The following is a 17634-nucleotide window of genomic DNA, read 5'->3' on the forward strand; positions in this document are numbered from 1 at the left end:
GTTGTATGGAATCCTTGGAGTGCTTAAGGGAGAATGGTATAATTAGGAATATAGGTTTAAGTCTTAGAATATGAGAGAGAGAGAGAGAAGAGAATGATTTCTACTACCCTTAAACACTCAGAAGTTCACATTGCTTAGCAAATGTGAAAGGTGATTTCCGAAAGGAATAGTGACTTCCCGATTTTCCCCCTTTTTTTCGAAAATGCCCTTCTAACTTCTTCTTTAAATTCTTCTTCTGTACGCCATCATCTTCTTTTTTCATTTTCCTTCTGACTTCTTCTCTTAATTCTTCTTCTGTACGCCATCATCTTCTTTATTCATTTCACAGATATTACTTCTCCATATTGTTGTTTCTTTGCTTTCTTCGCCATCGCCATTATTGAAGCATATTGAGAGGTAATTTTGTTTTGATTTTGGAATATAATTTGGGTGTATTTATTTGTTTTGATTTAGATTTGGCCTGAATTTGTTTGTGTTGGATGAATCGGGTTATAATTTTGGTATAATTTGGGTGTTTTTATTTGTTTTGATTTTGATTTGGCCTGAATTTATTTGTTTTTATTTTGATTTTGGAATATAATTTGGGTTTATTTATTTGTTTTGATTTTGATTTTGGGATATAATTTGTGTGTGTCTATTTGTTTTGATTTTGATTTTGGCCTTAATTTGTTTGTGCTGGATGAATCGGGTTATTTTTAAGCATGAATTTAAGTTGCAACAAGGTTGTTCTTGAATTTATTGAAGTTTTTACAGGGTTATAGCATTTTTTGACTTGCATCCATTAACTTTGAGATGTTAATGGTATGTTTGCTTCTTTAGGTTCTGTTATGTTGTTTGATCAATTATGTTTGTTTTGATTTTTTATGGATGACACGGTACATGAAAATGAAGAAGATGAGAATAGTAAGAGAAGTATCCCATTGCTCAATTAGTGACACTGGGAGTGCACTTCCATTTGAAAATGATAATATGAGTGGAAGTACACTGCAAATGTCACTTATTAAGTTGTAGGGATGTCAATTGCCAAGAGCTACGAGTCAAGAGTGCAGCCTATTGTAATAATTAGATTTAAAATAAATTCAAATCAAATCAAATGAATTTTCATCATGTGATTCCATATTCGAGCTATGAGTCAAGAGTGCAACCTATTGTAATAATTAGATTTAAAATAAATTCAAACGAAATCAAATGCATTTTCATTATGTGAATCCATATTCTAAGCTACAAATAATGCAAGTATCATATGTAATAGATCCTTGAGCTAGAGTATTATATGTCTTAGTTTTGATTTCATGTTTAGGTTGGTTATATGTTTTTTTGTGGTTATTTATAAGTTTTCATTTTTTCTGTTTGGATGCTTTTTTTTTTTAATAACATAAGGTGAGATGAATTGTTGAGGATTTGGTATCAGATTCCGTAGGACTGTTTTTTAGTTGTTCTGACATATTACAGTGACCAATGTCTAATTCTTGTTTGGTATCATCCTTTACATTGTATGTTGATATCTGTTTTAATGCTTTAATTTTGGTTTTAAGTCTGTCTTGATCTGTTTTGGTTATTTTGTTCTGTTTTAAAGTACATTGTTGTATCTTTTGTTTTGTTCTGTTGTGGTTACTGTGTTTTGTTATTAGTCATTGTGTTCGGATTTGATTTAAGTTGAATTCAGGACTTTCACTTATGGTATATATAAAGGAGAACATATAGTGTTGTGGGTTTCCATGGTGTTTTGATAAATTACTTTTATTTCTGCTTGTTTTCGAGTTCTTGTGTTGTTCTTTTTGTGGTTTTGATTTTTGTTAGAAATTTTCAAGAGATTTATTCAAGATGAATGCATAGATAATGGTGGACTTAAATAGAGTTAGATTAAATTATTAGACTTGACATGATTAGTGTCTATTTTTTTTGGTGAGTATCAGTTCTTATTTTTTAAATCTCTATTAGTGTATTGTTAGTTCATGTGGATTAATTATGTTATATTGTTTGATCATTTTATATTCTTTAGTTATATGCTTTTAAATTACAAATTTCGGTTTTTTTTTTTTAATTTTAAAACAACAAAATTCGCAAGTGTTGCTCAAATTGTTTTCATTCTTTTTAGGTTTTCTGATATAAGTACACAATGACTGATAGGAGGGAATTGTGAGAGTTAGTAGCGCAGCTTGATGCTGTTTTGATGAGATGGAAGAAATTCGAGAGCAAGAAAAAGCTGAAGTTGATGGATTAGCCAACATTAGAGCTGCACGCATGGTTAAGTTACAAGAAGCGACGATATTGTTATCTCAACTGCATCGGCTTCGAGAGCAGTGCGTTGCAGAGCTATATTGGCAATTAGGGAAAGATAGAGGAAGTTCTTGGATAGATCATGGGGTTATTGGACCTATTGAGGAATTTGTGCTACCTGAGGAGATAATTATTGAAGATGACAAGGGTAGTGTTGTGAGTTAGATTGTTGATGTTGGTGGAGACCTTGTAGAACGGGAGGATGATGGTGGTTATGGGGTTGTGGAATATGCTGGTGATGTGGGTGAGGGAGATGTTGTAAAGGAACAAGGTGAAAATAAAGATGAAGAACAAGATGGTAGTCGGGATTCGAAGAAAAAAGAGAACAATGTAAAATCCTCTTGGAGACAACGAAAGAGTAATGCTGAGATAAATGGTGAAGACGGTCTAAGTAACTGGGACTGTAAAAAGAGAGAGGGAAAGTCTCAATCTTCATGGGATTTTGATAAGTAAGAGAATTTGGATGGAATGAAAAACGATTTGGTGTCTCAAAAGGAAAATAGAAGATCGGTTTGATGAGATGATTGTGGCAAATATTTGTCTCTTGGCAGTAACAATAGGTATGAGATGATGGCCTACGAAGTTAGCTACGGGTAAAAGGCTTTCATAAGATAAATAAGTTGAGTTATTTTGTTTAGTGAATTAAATTTAGAACTTGTAAAGTATTTGGTTTATTATAAGTAGGTGGTAAGAAATATATTTTTTGTGATTTGATATGAAGCAATGTTTTGTTGATTTATCTTCCTTTGTAAAAAGTTGTTATAGATGTTATATAAATAAAATTAATTTTTTTTCCCTGCAAAGAGTATATTCATACAAATATAATCCTTTTCAGCTCTCATATTTTTACAAATTTCATTGTAATTATATACAGTGATATTTAAGCTAAAGTTGTTAAATATTACGATCATCTTTCGAGGTATATTGTAATTATTTAAACTGATATTTACGTTCTTTTATTTCATTTAACTTTTTCCTTTATTTCAGAAAATTTAGGAAGTAAATATGATTTTTTTATAATTATTAAGATATGTATACCGGTTTTAATTTTCACCAAATTTTAGGGCATCCAAATTGTAGTAAGTAGAAATTAACATTAACATTTCAAAATAAGACATATATATTTTCATTATTTAGATAATTACACAATACTTTTTCCCTTATTCAAAAAAAAAAAAAAACTAAGCTACTATTCTAAAGCACCTCTAACAGATTTTTCTTTAGTATTTTCCCTTTTTTCTCTTGGCTCATCCTTTTCATCTGCACCATCTTTCTGATCTTTAATTTCTTGTTTAGTATCCTCCCTTTTCTTTTCAGCTTTACTTCTGTCATTGGATTTGCTCTGAACTTCATCACTGTCAGATTCAACAATCATAACTGGCCATTCACCACAACCATCCCTTACAATCTGTCGTTTTTTTTTCTTAGTAGTTTCTTCCTTTTCTTTTTTATTTTTCTTCACCCTTGAAATTCCTTGTTCCAGAAATTTTAAGTGTTTGTTCATCTTGTTCGACATAGCGGTGGCATACACTCGGAAACTTGCAGCATTATCTTCTTGTGATTTCGACTTATCAAATCTCCAAATTGGTGGTGCAAATATGCTTTCAGGAGTGGTGGAGCTACCAGTGCTAGCCATTATTATACGTAAATGAAATTTTTTGATTAAAAAAAACTAAGTAGAAAAAGAAGATGAAAGACAGAGCAGAAGATTAGGGTACAATTTATGAACCATGCATAAGATGTACCACAATTAACTACTTAAGAGTACAAATCAGTTTGTTTTATGCTAATACATTATTTCAAAGTATAAGTAGTGCATTGAAAATGCACCTAAATATAAAATCTAAGGAAAAGCAAAGGGTTTTAGAGCATAATTAGGGAATTATGAGAAAAAAAAATTATAAGTATAGTCTAAATTCATAGAATTTGAAGAAAAATAGGGGGATTCAGTCAATCAATTAAGAGTGCACTAAATAGCAATAATGACGAAATGTTGAAAGAATATAGACTTCATGACTTCCAAATTACAAATTTTAATTTATACATTTATGCATTTGCTGAAATTAACCTTTTAATTTCCACCATTTTTCTTTCTTCAAGCATAGTGTCCGGGAATTAGAATAGGAGTTTTTACAATTCTTAATTCATATATATCAGTTTTAATATTCAAAATATAACTGGTAAGTTGTTACTCTGCACAATCAAACAAGAGTAAAGTATCATTTGATTTGGCTAATTTTTCAGTTTCAATAAGTCGGACTTTAATTTAAACATTATATTAAATTATTTTCACTCAATTAACATAACAAGTCCTTTTTCCTAAAAAAAAAAAAAAACATAACAAGTCCTTTAAAACAACAAAAATTCTTATAAAACTTGTTTTGCTTTATATTCACTTAGATTTAGGAACACTTGTTCGTTTAATCGATATTAAAATTATACGAAGTAATTCATGAAGTTGTAATTTTGTATTATCAAACATCAATATAGTTGATATATGATTTTAATTAAGCATGTGTAGAATTAATTTTAGTTTCTTTTGGAATCAAGACTTTTTCTTGAAAAAAAAGTTTTAAATTAACTTAACCTTGGGAATATGTGTAATTAAAACACCTTGGAATTGTGGACATCTGTATTGTGTAGGCTACTTATAGAAATGGTACTTTGTGCATTCTGATATTTGAAGGTGACTATTGTTGCAAAGAGATCTTTACTTAGAAATTATTCTCAAGCATTTTTTTATTATTTTTTTGTCCAAAAAATCGTATAAGGATGCGGGACTCAGAGGAGCTTGATGTTGCTGTTGCTAAGTATGGAAGTTTTTCTGTTGTGCATAGCCGTATCATGGAGGTCATTCAGGCCGGAGCACAACCACTAAAGATGGAAGTTGACAAAAAACTGCCGAAGTTTATGCGATTCTGAAATATGCGTCGGAAGGTGTGGAACAAGCTATTGTGAAAGCACCTTTCGTGGTTCCTGAATTTGTGAGGTTTTAGATCGAGTAGAGAAAACGACGGCTAAAGGTGCTATTCAACTTCAACGGCTGAAGAGGATAAAGAAAAGGAAAAGAATGAATTGGATGGGATTTTGAAGAAGTATAAGAAAAGGGCTAGGGAATAGGAATGTTGGTTTATTTTATTGAATAGTTGCACTGCTTAAGTTATTTACATTGAAAACTTAATTATTTTATTCTTTTGAATTGGTTTACTTCATCACGGCTTGATTGATGTGGATTCCTGTTGGTTCTATTCTTTTGATTAGCTTAGCGTGTGTTGAGTTAAATGATTTAAAATCCCATTGTTTCTATTCTTTTGAGTTGGATAATTTCTTATTGAGGTGATTGAATTGAAAATCCTATTTATATCTGTTTTGATGTTTAGAGCTATTTTTTGAAGGTTCAAGTTCTTTTTTCTTTTGATCTAGTATTGCACTTAAGTTATTACGGGTTTAAGGATGATTCATCTGATATTTTAAATTTGTTCACCATTTGTTCAATAATTTTCTCCCTGAATGTTTCATTTTATTTTGTGTTGTTGTTTTAAGTTGTTCTTATTATGTAAGCTCTTGACTTGCACTTAATTATAGCTTATTATGATATGGGCTGCAAGATTAAGAGATGGTTTAGAGCATTGGCATCCTCATGTTTTTGGATCAAACTTAGGAATTTTTTTTAAAATATGACTATATCTAGCACTCAGGTGCATGTTTATTGCCATAGTGACATTGGGGAACAACTTAAAATGCATATTGATCTATGAACTATTGTGACACATGAGATTAGCTGTTTAGAGCTGAATAGCAATAATAGGTGATAACATTCCTACTATTTTCAACTTAACATTGTATTGGCATCGTTTACTGAAAACAATATTATTCAACTCATCTTCACCATTTAATATTAATACTTTCTCCAACTATCAACCATAAAGTGCTGATGTTGTTAAACTCCCTTCATTTTGTTATGTTATTGGAAAACTGATAGACAGGCTCAATCTGAATACTACGAATGATTCTATACAAACTAGGTTCCACTTTGTAATGTGGCTATTACTCTATTAACCATGTTGAAATTTAACACATAGAAAATGTATGTTAGTGTAGATATGCTATGTAAGAGACATTGAAATACACTTTATGATCGAATATAGCCTAATATTATAGTTTCTTTAGTAATGCAATATATAACTATTTGATTGTAAATAAATATATAAGCTAACAATTGAAACCAAAATTTTCATATAACCATCAATATTGAAAATTTCAAACAAGATATTTATACAATCTATTGAAATCCAGATCATTACAGCTAAAGTCTATAATTAACTTCCTTAGTTATAAAAACTTTTGTTAAAATATATAAAGGCTAGAACTTTAATTTCGACGATTAAATTATCTTAGACGTATTTTTAACACCTATATAGCCTCGAAAATGATATCTACTTAAGCATTGAAAATTTGAAAAAGAAACAGAAATGAAAAGTTAAAAGAAATGAGAATGAGGGGCTTTGAAGAAGGAAGGGTTTTGAAGAAGACCAAAAGTCATAAAACAAAGAGCAAATAAATCACCTTTCAACTCAACATTGCCACTAGATTTATTATTTTTGCATAGAAATCTACAATTATTAAAAAAAAACTATAGCAATTTATTGTATTTTTGGGAAATGCTAAAATATTATTATTTATAAGTTTATAGTATATTAACATTTGTGACGTTAAGTTTTTTTTTGGGAAATCTATAATTTTAACATTTGTGACTAAGTTTTTTAAAAGCAATTTTTGTGTTAGAATTATATAGAGTTATAATATTTATTTTATGCACAAAATTAAAGTAAATATTTAGACAACTTTGCCTATTCACATTACATGAACTTAAATTTTCCATTGCGAGCTAAGATTATAAAAGGTTAAAACGGTTTATTTAATCTTACAAGAAAATGGACAAAAGAACATTAAGTTGGCTTAAATTATTCACATTACATAAATTTTTACACATATCGAGTACAGATTGATTGTACTTGCTCCTAAAAATATTTTACATTAAATCTTTTACATTGAATCTCTTATATGAGATCTATCTTTAATCTTGTTAAGTATTAAAGTTATTGAAGGAGTTATGTCTTCGTCGTGTGCAATTACTAGATATATAAATGGATCAAATTATGGAGATAATTAAGTTCGTACATTTGGGTTATCATTTTGCCATAGCTAGAGGTACTAACGATCTTTGGACTAGTAAAATAGGCCAAACCCCAATTGGACGAATCCTATAAGGTCACACAAAGGGGCTAGATTGAGAATTAGAGGACGAGGCCCATCATGGGCCTCATCACTCTAGGTGGCCGGCCATGTAGAGGATTAGAAGCAGTTTTGGGCTTTGTGCCCTAGTCTAATTATAATGAGATTATAAATAGACTAGGTGCCTAGGTTTGCAAGTAGAAGAAGCAATTAACTGATCAGTGTGATCAAACCCTAATTAGAAAACACGAAACCCAACCCCTCTCAAAGTCCTCTCTTTCACACGGCTCTCTCCTCCTCCTCGGCGCCGGTGGTGACTGGTGGTGGTGGTGCTGGTTCGTGCGGTGGTCGGTTGTCCATAAAGGTGGTGATCGCGGTTTTCCTCAATCACTTGACCAATCTAGCATGGGTGGACGACTCGTTCGAATCTCGTGGACTAAGTAGAGGAGCAACGCTTGGGGCTCTATTCTCTCCCTGATTTTCCTGTCGAATAGATTCGTGGAATTCACGCGTCAAAGATATGATTATGTGTCTTGTGTGTTATGCATGCGATTATGGATTGGTACTTGATTGAATATGATTCATGTTATTTCCGCTGCGTAGTACCTATAAACTCCTACAGTTATGTATGTAATTTCATTTACTATTAGTAAATAAATTGAAATCTGATTGTATATTAAGAAATTATATAATGTATAATCGTAGTAAAAGGTTACGGTTGATAGTGATCTAATTACATACATGAAGAATTTTCGGGTGATGATTGATTTCATATAATAGTACTCATATGGCATTGTGTCATATGGAAAGAATGGAATCACATGGTAATAATATAAAGTTGCATTTTCTTTTACTATAGCTTGAGTTTCTTTACCTTAACATTGTACGAAGTAAGTATTTACTTAAACCTTGCAATACTAATTTAATGTTATTTAAATGATATGATATTGATTCACACAATATTTTATATTGTATTGTTTGATTACATTTATCAAATAAAGTAATCATGATATTTATTTCTCATCAATCTAAGGTTTCACAATATATTATATGTATTATTTATTCGTTTATTTTTGGGATGATTAAGGTGACTTTAAAGATATTGTAAGGTTTTTCATATCTAAACCAATGCATATCAGGAGTTGACTGTTTCAAGCATTAGACAATGCAGAGATACTAAGATGGCTACTAAAGTTCATAACTAGAGATTGTTATGGTTTCAAATTAGGACACATAGTTAATGATAAGTTTTTCTTATCACTTTTGAGAGATTCTTATTTGTTACCCTCTTGATTTCTATCCAATATCACTAGGTTGATTTTAAAACATTGAAAAACATCCTCAATTATTGTTTTGGGTTACATGTATCCAATTTGTTTATTCGAATTACTACAAAGTTTATATATGACAAAGTTTTGCTATATGCTTACAAAGGCTACAAAATTTCGCTTCTTTTGCTAAGAAACTTTATAATTGAAATTCTTTTCTTACTTCTTTATGTATAACAATTTACTCCTTGGTTGTTTGAATAATTGACTATACATGTTTGGTTTACTAAGTTATCTATTGTTTACTTAACTAGGTTTATAAACTAACCATTTACAACAAAACATAATATTCCTACTTAAGGCACGCTATAATAACTATTAATTTTAAAACTTACAGAATTACAAGTAGCATAGCAAATTAAACCTCACTACATTAGTTCATTGATCATAAGATAGAAATAAACTTAAACAAATAACATAATTTACAATAAGTATATTTTGCAAAAAGTAAATCTAAGGTTTTAGAACATAAACTACAATTAAAACACCGGAATCCTTACATAATCATCCAATAACAATCTCACAATACTACTAACATTAATTAAGCAACAGATCAACATCAAATATATTAGGGTCACCTTTTATAAACTTGATAAGTGCACCTTCATCCTCTTGAACATTGTATCTTTCAATGAATTGCCTCACACCATTTTTCAGGGAGCATTCAGTAATTATATAACCCTTTTTCATAATTTTCAGCTGAATCTCAAATTGTTCATCAAAGTTTTGCAGAATTACAGCAGTTGTCTCACCAAATTTTCTTAAAAACTTCTTGGCAAAGTCTAAAGGAACATTCTGTAAACAACAACACCAAAAACAGATAAAAAGAATTCAAAAAAGGCTTATGCCAAAATAAGATTAAGTTTAAAAATGTGTTTAAGTTTATCAAAACTTACAATTTTGGCCTGTTGAAGATAAGCTTTTTTAAAAATGAATTTATAATTTGGAAACTGACAATCAACAACAATTTCATCAATCCAAGCATTCAATTCAATCATCTTCACTGATTTGCCTTCAATTGCATCTTTGCGCCCACGCTTTTTACTAGAACTAGGTGAACCCTTGTTGTATTTTGATCTTTACACTTTCTTATTTGCTGTTGCTCTAACAATTTGAACTATAAATGAATTGTAACCTGAATAGCAGAAATTTATAATATCACCAACCTTTAACATATTGCCCTTCACAAATTTAGACCAGCCCTTTCCCAAAACAACTTGCCATTCATCATTCTTTACTTCGTGTACCATAGTAACATACCAAATTTTGGAATCATACGCCTGATTTCCCATCATTTAACAAATCTTTGAAATAATGAGGAATAGACTGTATACAAATACAAGATTGGGCAAATGAAAAACCCAAAAAAGAAACACTGATAATACATTTACCCAAAAAAAAAAATAGTTTAGGCAAATATAATTATTGAATCATACCAAAAATTTGTTATTCTTTGCTTCAAAGGGAACAAAAAACGTGAAAGAGAAATCAGCCATGCAATTTTAATGTAGATTTCTAAGCTATACACCTATGGTTTCAATTTATAGAACTTATTAAGTTTTACTAGGCTATAAAAGCATGCAAAATATAGAGCAAAAAAGAAAGTATTATATTAATTAAAATATTTACTTGCAATGCACATATACCGAAATATATGATATTGACAAGAAAACTCATCAAGAAGATTAATTTACAAAAACTTTTCTTCTCCAATATTCAATAATAGTAATAATTACAAGTTTTAATACTATTACAATTTAACTTTTTTTTAGTGATAAATATAATTATTAATTATATTATATTGCAATATAATTTATATAGTTGATAAACATATTAAAGTTGTGGGTTCTTGCATTATATGAATTTTTAAACTGAATTCAATACTTAAAAAATCAAATTACCTTAATGCTTAATTATGCTTACCAATACTTAAAATAATCTCACTATATTAATCTCACTATAATAATCTCACTATACTTCACTTAAGGCCCTATTATCAATTTTGTCTCATTTGCGCTTTTCATCAGATGAAGAATTGCCTCATTTGTGCTACTCATCATACGAAGAAAGTTGCCATGGCAGTAAGCTTATTACTCATTTTGACAACAAATAATCACTTAAATTAATTTGATTTCAAAACACTAATTTATGACATAAGTAACCAATATTAAATCAAAACAAATCAATTTTTTTCTCAACAAAAATTATGAACCAGACTACATGCTTTGATCGGAAAAGGGACAAGCTATATTTCCTTAATAATGTAATAGTAATTGCAAAACCGAAAAGTCAAAGACCCCATAATCCAATTTTTTCAATACTACTTGATAATATAACCATGATACCTTTTTATAATTACAAGATCATTTCATAAACATGATAATATAACTATAACCAAATTTAACATCTACAAAATAAGTAGCAAAATGTATAAAGCATACCCTAATTTTCCAAATTACAATTTATAAATTCCACACAAGTCTAAAACATATATCTTTTTATAACAGTATTAAATCAAGTTTGAAACAAAAGAAGAAGAAAACATGAAATCTTGGTGAGAAGCTTGCACCGTGCTTTGTCTTCGTGACTTTTTATGAGTTACATCTTGCCGCCTGGTGAGGAAAAAAGTTTGTTGTTGTTGATGCTTTGATTGGAAGGAAAGAAAGAAGGAGTGACGTTCCCCTTATTCTTCCAACTATTGCCTAATGTTTTTATATTCAAGTATTGTGTAAGGATGAACTCATTTAATGCATTCACTCAATACTCAGATTTGAAAGGAAGAATGTATGAATCAATTTTGAAAACTGATGGGAAATACTCCACTCATTCCTACTACGACGAAAAACGATGCATGCATGGTCCTAGTATAAGATCATAAACAATATAGTGCATTACTCGAAGATAAAGTGTGTGCAATGACTCAGCATGTGTGATTAGGTGACTTTATTAAGACTCGTGGTATGATCGCATGGCTAGACATGAGGACGTTGTGAAAAACAAAGGACCCAATGACAAAATAGCACGGAAGACTAAAAGACAAACTAACTTGATTAATTTTGTCCAATTTTAATGTTTATGCTATTTACTAGGTGAAAATGGTCCATTGACAATTATTATTCATAAATAAGATCAACAACAATAAAATTAAAGAACACATGTACATAAAAAATTCTAGAAGAGTTAGGAATAGGACTATAATTCTAGAATAGGACTATAATTCTAGAAGAGTTAGAAATCATGGGTATAAAAAAAAAATAAAAATAAAAATCTATAATCCTATGTTATACGAGTTGACACGGATTAAAGGACTTGGCTAAGACTAGCTTGACACGAAAAGATATAAATTTTTTTTTTTAAAAAAAAGAAAAAGGTTGACACTAAAAAGGCACCTAAACTGGACAGGCTGTAGTATATCAGTTATTACTTTTAATCTGTGACTCTGATTGGGACGAAACTAACTCCAAATGAAAGATAAAACTCGGAGCTACAGATCCATATGTGGTACGACACGAAACTCTTTCTAGAACTCTTGATATGACCAAAACAAGTTGACTCTTGTGCATTATACGGGAATAAAAATCCGGGTGACTCAAAAATGAAAAATAAAAAAATCTATGGCTCGACTCTAATAATAAAAAAAGGGTTTGATAAGAGAAAAAACAAAATTAAAAAAAGTTAATAAAAAAATTGCACATATAAGCATATTGTCACGCATGATGCAATGAAGTTTGCAACCTAAAGTCAAGTTCTATGTTCGACTATGGTCAAGCTTTTGGGTGTCAAAGGGTACCATGGTTAAGAGTTTGGACACGTTAGCAAGGCAGCCTCCCTTGAGGTTGTATGCCAACGGGCGGCTCCGCGAGTTTGTGATGAAATCGAACTCGAAACCATGGTTTGGGTGGATTTAAAAACTCAGAGGAACCCTTATTGCCATGGGCGTTTTCGGGTTGATAGAGCATAAATACCCCGGGCTAGCCACATACGTAGAACACGTACTTGTAGACACTAAAAATGTCTCCCCAAAACCAAACCCGATAATGAACAACCTTTCACCGCCATTATTGGTCGGGTTGAGTATTTAATCTTGGAGTGATTAAATCCATATTTCCATTTCATAAAATAACCCAACTTCTAGCCCATTCCCTCAAACCATAACTTATTTTCCTCTTTTCGTGCCTTTGAACACAAAATAATTCATTTCGTGTCCTTTTTTCAAAAAACACGTCTAGTAAAATTTATTTTGGTCCATTATCTGGGTTCAATGATTGAATAATTGGATGGGGTTTGAAAAGAGCTTTCCAACGATATATTATAAGCCCTAATCCGAGTTATAACGAATAAGTTATGGCCAAAATATTAAACTGAGCCCAAACTGAACCTAAGCCCACCTTACCTACGACCCAATGATCATGTGGAGGGTCCAAATTATTTAGTCCTATTCCTAAAAGAATTAGAATTAATTGGAAGCTTCTATAAGTTTCTAAAAGATCTTAATTATCCTTTTTGAAAAGATAAGATTAAAGAGTTTGAAATTGAATAAAACTTTTCTTCTTGAAAATTCTATTTCTATCCGAATTGAAAGACGTTCAAAGATAGTAAGATATGATTTTTGTGCCTCATATTTTTTATCCAAATTTTATATGGTTGGATAGCCCTTGAAATTATTTTTCCAATAATATATTATAATATCAATTCAGAGCTACAACGGAAAAGATATGAATAAAATGTCAAACTCTATCCAATACTGACACCGTCTCACTATTTCGGCCATATCTTTTATTCTAAAAAATATTTTAATTTGATTCTATTGGCTTAGAAAGTAGACTTCAAGAGATTTCCAACGATATCTTATTTATCTTATTCCGATTTCTTGATTAAAAGATATGATAAAAACAAAAATCGCAAAAACTGTAGTCTATCGAGTTTTATTCCGATTTAATTCGGATCTTATCTTGTTTTTTCGAACCTTCTTTTTTATCTATAAATAGAGGTCATATATCCCCTTTTTTCAATCATCAAAAAGCTTGATCACAAATTTATTCTCTTCTCCCTCTTTAGCCTATACACTAGCCTCCCCATTCTTTCACTGTTCCTTCCTTTAAGCACTCCAAGGAGTCCATACAATACCTGAAGTTCTACACTTTAGCCAAGGCGTGAAAGGTATAAATAACCGAGGGTTTGGACCAAATTAACTCTACATTTATTTAATTTAATTTTAATTTGCTTTATATTTTTTATTGAAGTTACTAACGATTTATTCATGATGTAGCAATTTAAAGGAACGCTCAGAATGTGAGTAATTAATCAATTTAATTACTCTTATTTTATTTTAATATTGCTAGCATCATGATTAGGTTATTTTATATTTTATTTGACTAACACTATTATGGTTAAAATGCTTCCAATATTGATGTTTATTTTTTTATATTTATTGATCACCATATTGCATGTTAAAGGGAATATGTAATTGAAAATCACGCCTAATAAGATTATTTAGACAGTCGGTTTAGGTTCCTTTTAAATCTTTTTGTGTTAATCAAGTGATCACTAATATTTTAGAATTATGTGTTGCATTAATTTTCAACCAATTTAGCTTAATGATAGATTGGAGCGAATTGAATCTTTATTTGCATGCCTTTGAGATCGCAGGAATCACTTTTCACAATAAGAATCGAGTAGAGCCAAAACGGGCGAATGTGACTCCATGACTCACTTTGTACCATCATCCCCGATCCTCCTTTCGTGGTTCCCAACCATATGGAGTTAGTAATCTCATGGATTATGAATGGGGTGTAACCTTCACGGGTCAATCGTTGTTCCCTATCGTTGTCCCTTTATCGTGGTTGCCTTTTAATGATCCGTGAACGGTTTACAAGTTCCTTAAAAACTTGTTGGCGGCTCCCTAGTTTCCTTGTCCCTAATCGTTGTCCCTAATCATATATGTCAATTCCCATTCCCTAAGAGTGCCAAGCATATTCACAACATGCTTAACGTAGGCGCTCTTCGAGCGACGCCTACAATATTATTGTGGCAAAATAGGTAAGCTAAAATGCATATGCATATGTGACAATGCCAATTAAATCACAGGAATATTTTTCAAGAATCTTTCAAGTCTCATCCACTCATCTTAATTAAATACCGATCACTCAAATCGATAAATAATCAAGAATCCTCCCTAGTGGAGTCGCTAAATTGTAGGCGTCGTTCGAACTACGCCTACGTTAAAAGCATGTTGTGAATATGTTTGGCACTCATAGGAAGTGGGAATTGACATATACGATTAGGGACAACGATTAGGGACAAAGAAAAGTAGGGATCTGCCAACAAGTTTTTAAGGAACTTGTAAACCGTTCACGGATCATTTAAGGCAACCACGATTAAGGGACAACGATAAGCAACAACGATTGACCTATGAAGGTTACACCCCATTCATAATCCATGAGATTACTAACTCTATATGGTTTGGAACCACGAAAGGAGGATTGGGTATGATGGTACGAAGTGAGTCATGGAGTCACATTCGCCCGTATTGGCCTCTACTCGATTCTTATAGTGAAAAATGATTCCTGCGATCTCAAAGGCATGCAAACAAAATATTCAATTTGCTCCAAACTATTATCAGGCTAAATTGGTTGAATATTAATGCAACACATAATTCTAAAATATTGCGATCACATGATTTAATAACAAGATTAAAAAGGATCCTAAGCCGGTTTTCCAAATTATCTTATTAGGCGTGATTTTCAATTACCTATTCCCTTTAAACATGCAATATGGTGATCATAATAATAATATAATAAACATTAATATTGGAAGCAATTTAACAATAAATTGTTAGTCAAATCAAATAATAATAATATCCCTAATCATGGTACTAGCAATATAAAAATAAAATAAGTAATTAAATTAATTATTTACTCATATTCCGCGCGTTCTTTTAAATTGCTACATCATGAACAAATTGTTAGTAACTTCAATAAAAAATATAAATCAAATGAAAATTAAATTAAATAAATGTAGATTTGATTTGGTCCAAACCCTCAGTTATTGGTACCTTTCACGCCTTGGTTTAAGGACGGAACCTCAGGTGTTGTATGGACTCCTTGGAGTGCTTAAGGGAGAATGGTATAATTAGGAATATAGGTTTAAGGCTTAGAATATGAGAGAGAGAGAGAAGAGAATGATTTTTGGTGTAAAAGAGAGAAAGAGAGGGTGATTTGATGATCAAGCTTGTTGATGATTAAAAAAAGGGGAGATATGTCCTCTATTTATAGAGAAAAAAGAAGGGTTGAAAAAACAAGATAAGAATTTTCTCAGTTAACGTGTGCTATGTGAAACATTGCAACTCTTCCCCTTCTGCATACTATCATTTACGTTCGAAAAGACATAAGCAAAGTGACGGCTTGAATTTGTATTAAAAAGACAAGACTTTCATTTACACAACCACCAACATTTTCTCTGTAAACTTAAAGTGCCTTTTCCTCTCAACCTTTCTCCTTCTATTCAAAGGTGAAATCTTAAAGTTCACCATGGCCGAAAATGATGATAAACCCCCATTCACAGCTTGGGACCAAAATTCTTTAGAAAAAAGGAAAGAGAATCTCAAAGGTTAGTTTTTGGCAGCTTGTGAAGTCCGTTTAGATGCAACAAAAAAGCAAGAAATGCTTGTGCAACAAATAAAAGACATTGATAAACATATAGCAAAATGTGATGAAGTTGCCCAGCACAAACACAAGGATAAGAGACCTAAAATTGGGAGCAACTTTGACTCCCCTATTCAAGTTAATAGTGATAGTGATGATGAACCGATCAAGATGAAGATAATTGTATGCTTTAAAGGGATGACATCTAAGAGCAAAGGCAAATGTAGCAAGGATAATGATGTTCAAAGTGTTGGTGTAGAAGGCGAGGAAACTGATATGAATATCAGTGATGAAGAGGCTAAGGACAAACAGGTCATCCCTTCATCGGTTGTTGTTCACGCTGAATAGGTGCAGGAGCAACCTACAATTGGTGAAGTTAACGCTCATGTGATGCAACAAGGACAACAGGAACCGCAACTTAATCAGCAGGGGAACTCAGAAGAATAGGAAGAAGATGAAGAACAAGAAGTTGAGGAGCAGCAAAATGAGGAGGATGAGGAAGATTCATGGTATGCTCAATCAGAAGAGGATCTTGGTGTACCATACCATTATCACTCTCCCGAAGTTTCTCATAGTGATAGTGGTGCTTATGGCTTTGATTCTGATTAGTTATTTTAATTAAGTCATATAATGATTTTGATTTGCTAGAGTATATAAATATTTTGTTTTGCATGTGCAATATTGAAGATTATATAATTATTTTGGTATTTTGTTGTTTTGTTTGTAATCGCATTATGATTTTGAGAATAGTAAGTGATTAATGTATGCTTTATGAAATATAGGGTTTCAAAACAAAAACAAATTGATAAAACTGATTGCACAATATATGGGAATTTAAAGTTGATTTATAGTTAGCATTTAGATTTATGCATGAATCTGATTTATGATCTGAGTTTTAAAAGCATAACAAAGTTCATGTTTTCGGTATATATTTGCTGATTTGTATAGATTATTATGATTTCCCCTTTTTTGCATAATTATTGTTACTTGTAAATACAAACTAGCTTAGTTAGTAAGGTCTCTTACTTACAACATACACCAAAACATGATAGTTCTTCAATTCCACCATTTTGAAATAGCATATGATGTTGCTTTAATTTGCAAAAAACGAAATTGAAATGGTTTCTGTTTATGGTTAAACTTTTAAT

This window comes from Chenopodium quinoa, unplaced genomic scaffold (genome assembly GCF_001683475.1).
Source record: "Chenopodium quinoa cultivar QQ74 unplaced genomic scaffold, ASM168347v1, whole genome shotgun sequence".
Lineage (NCBI taxonomy): Eukaryota > Viridiplantae > Streptophyta > Magnoliopsida > Caryophyllales > Amaranthaceae > Chenopodium > Chenopodium quinoa.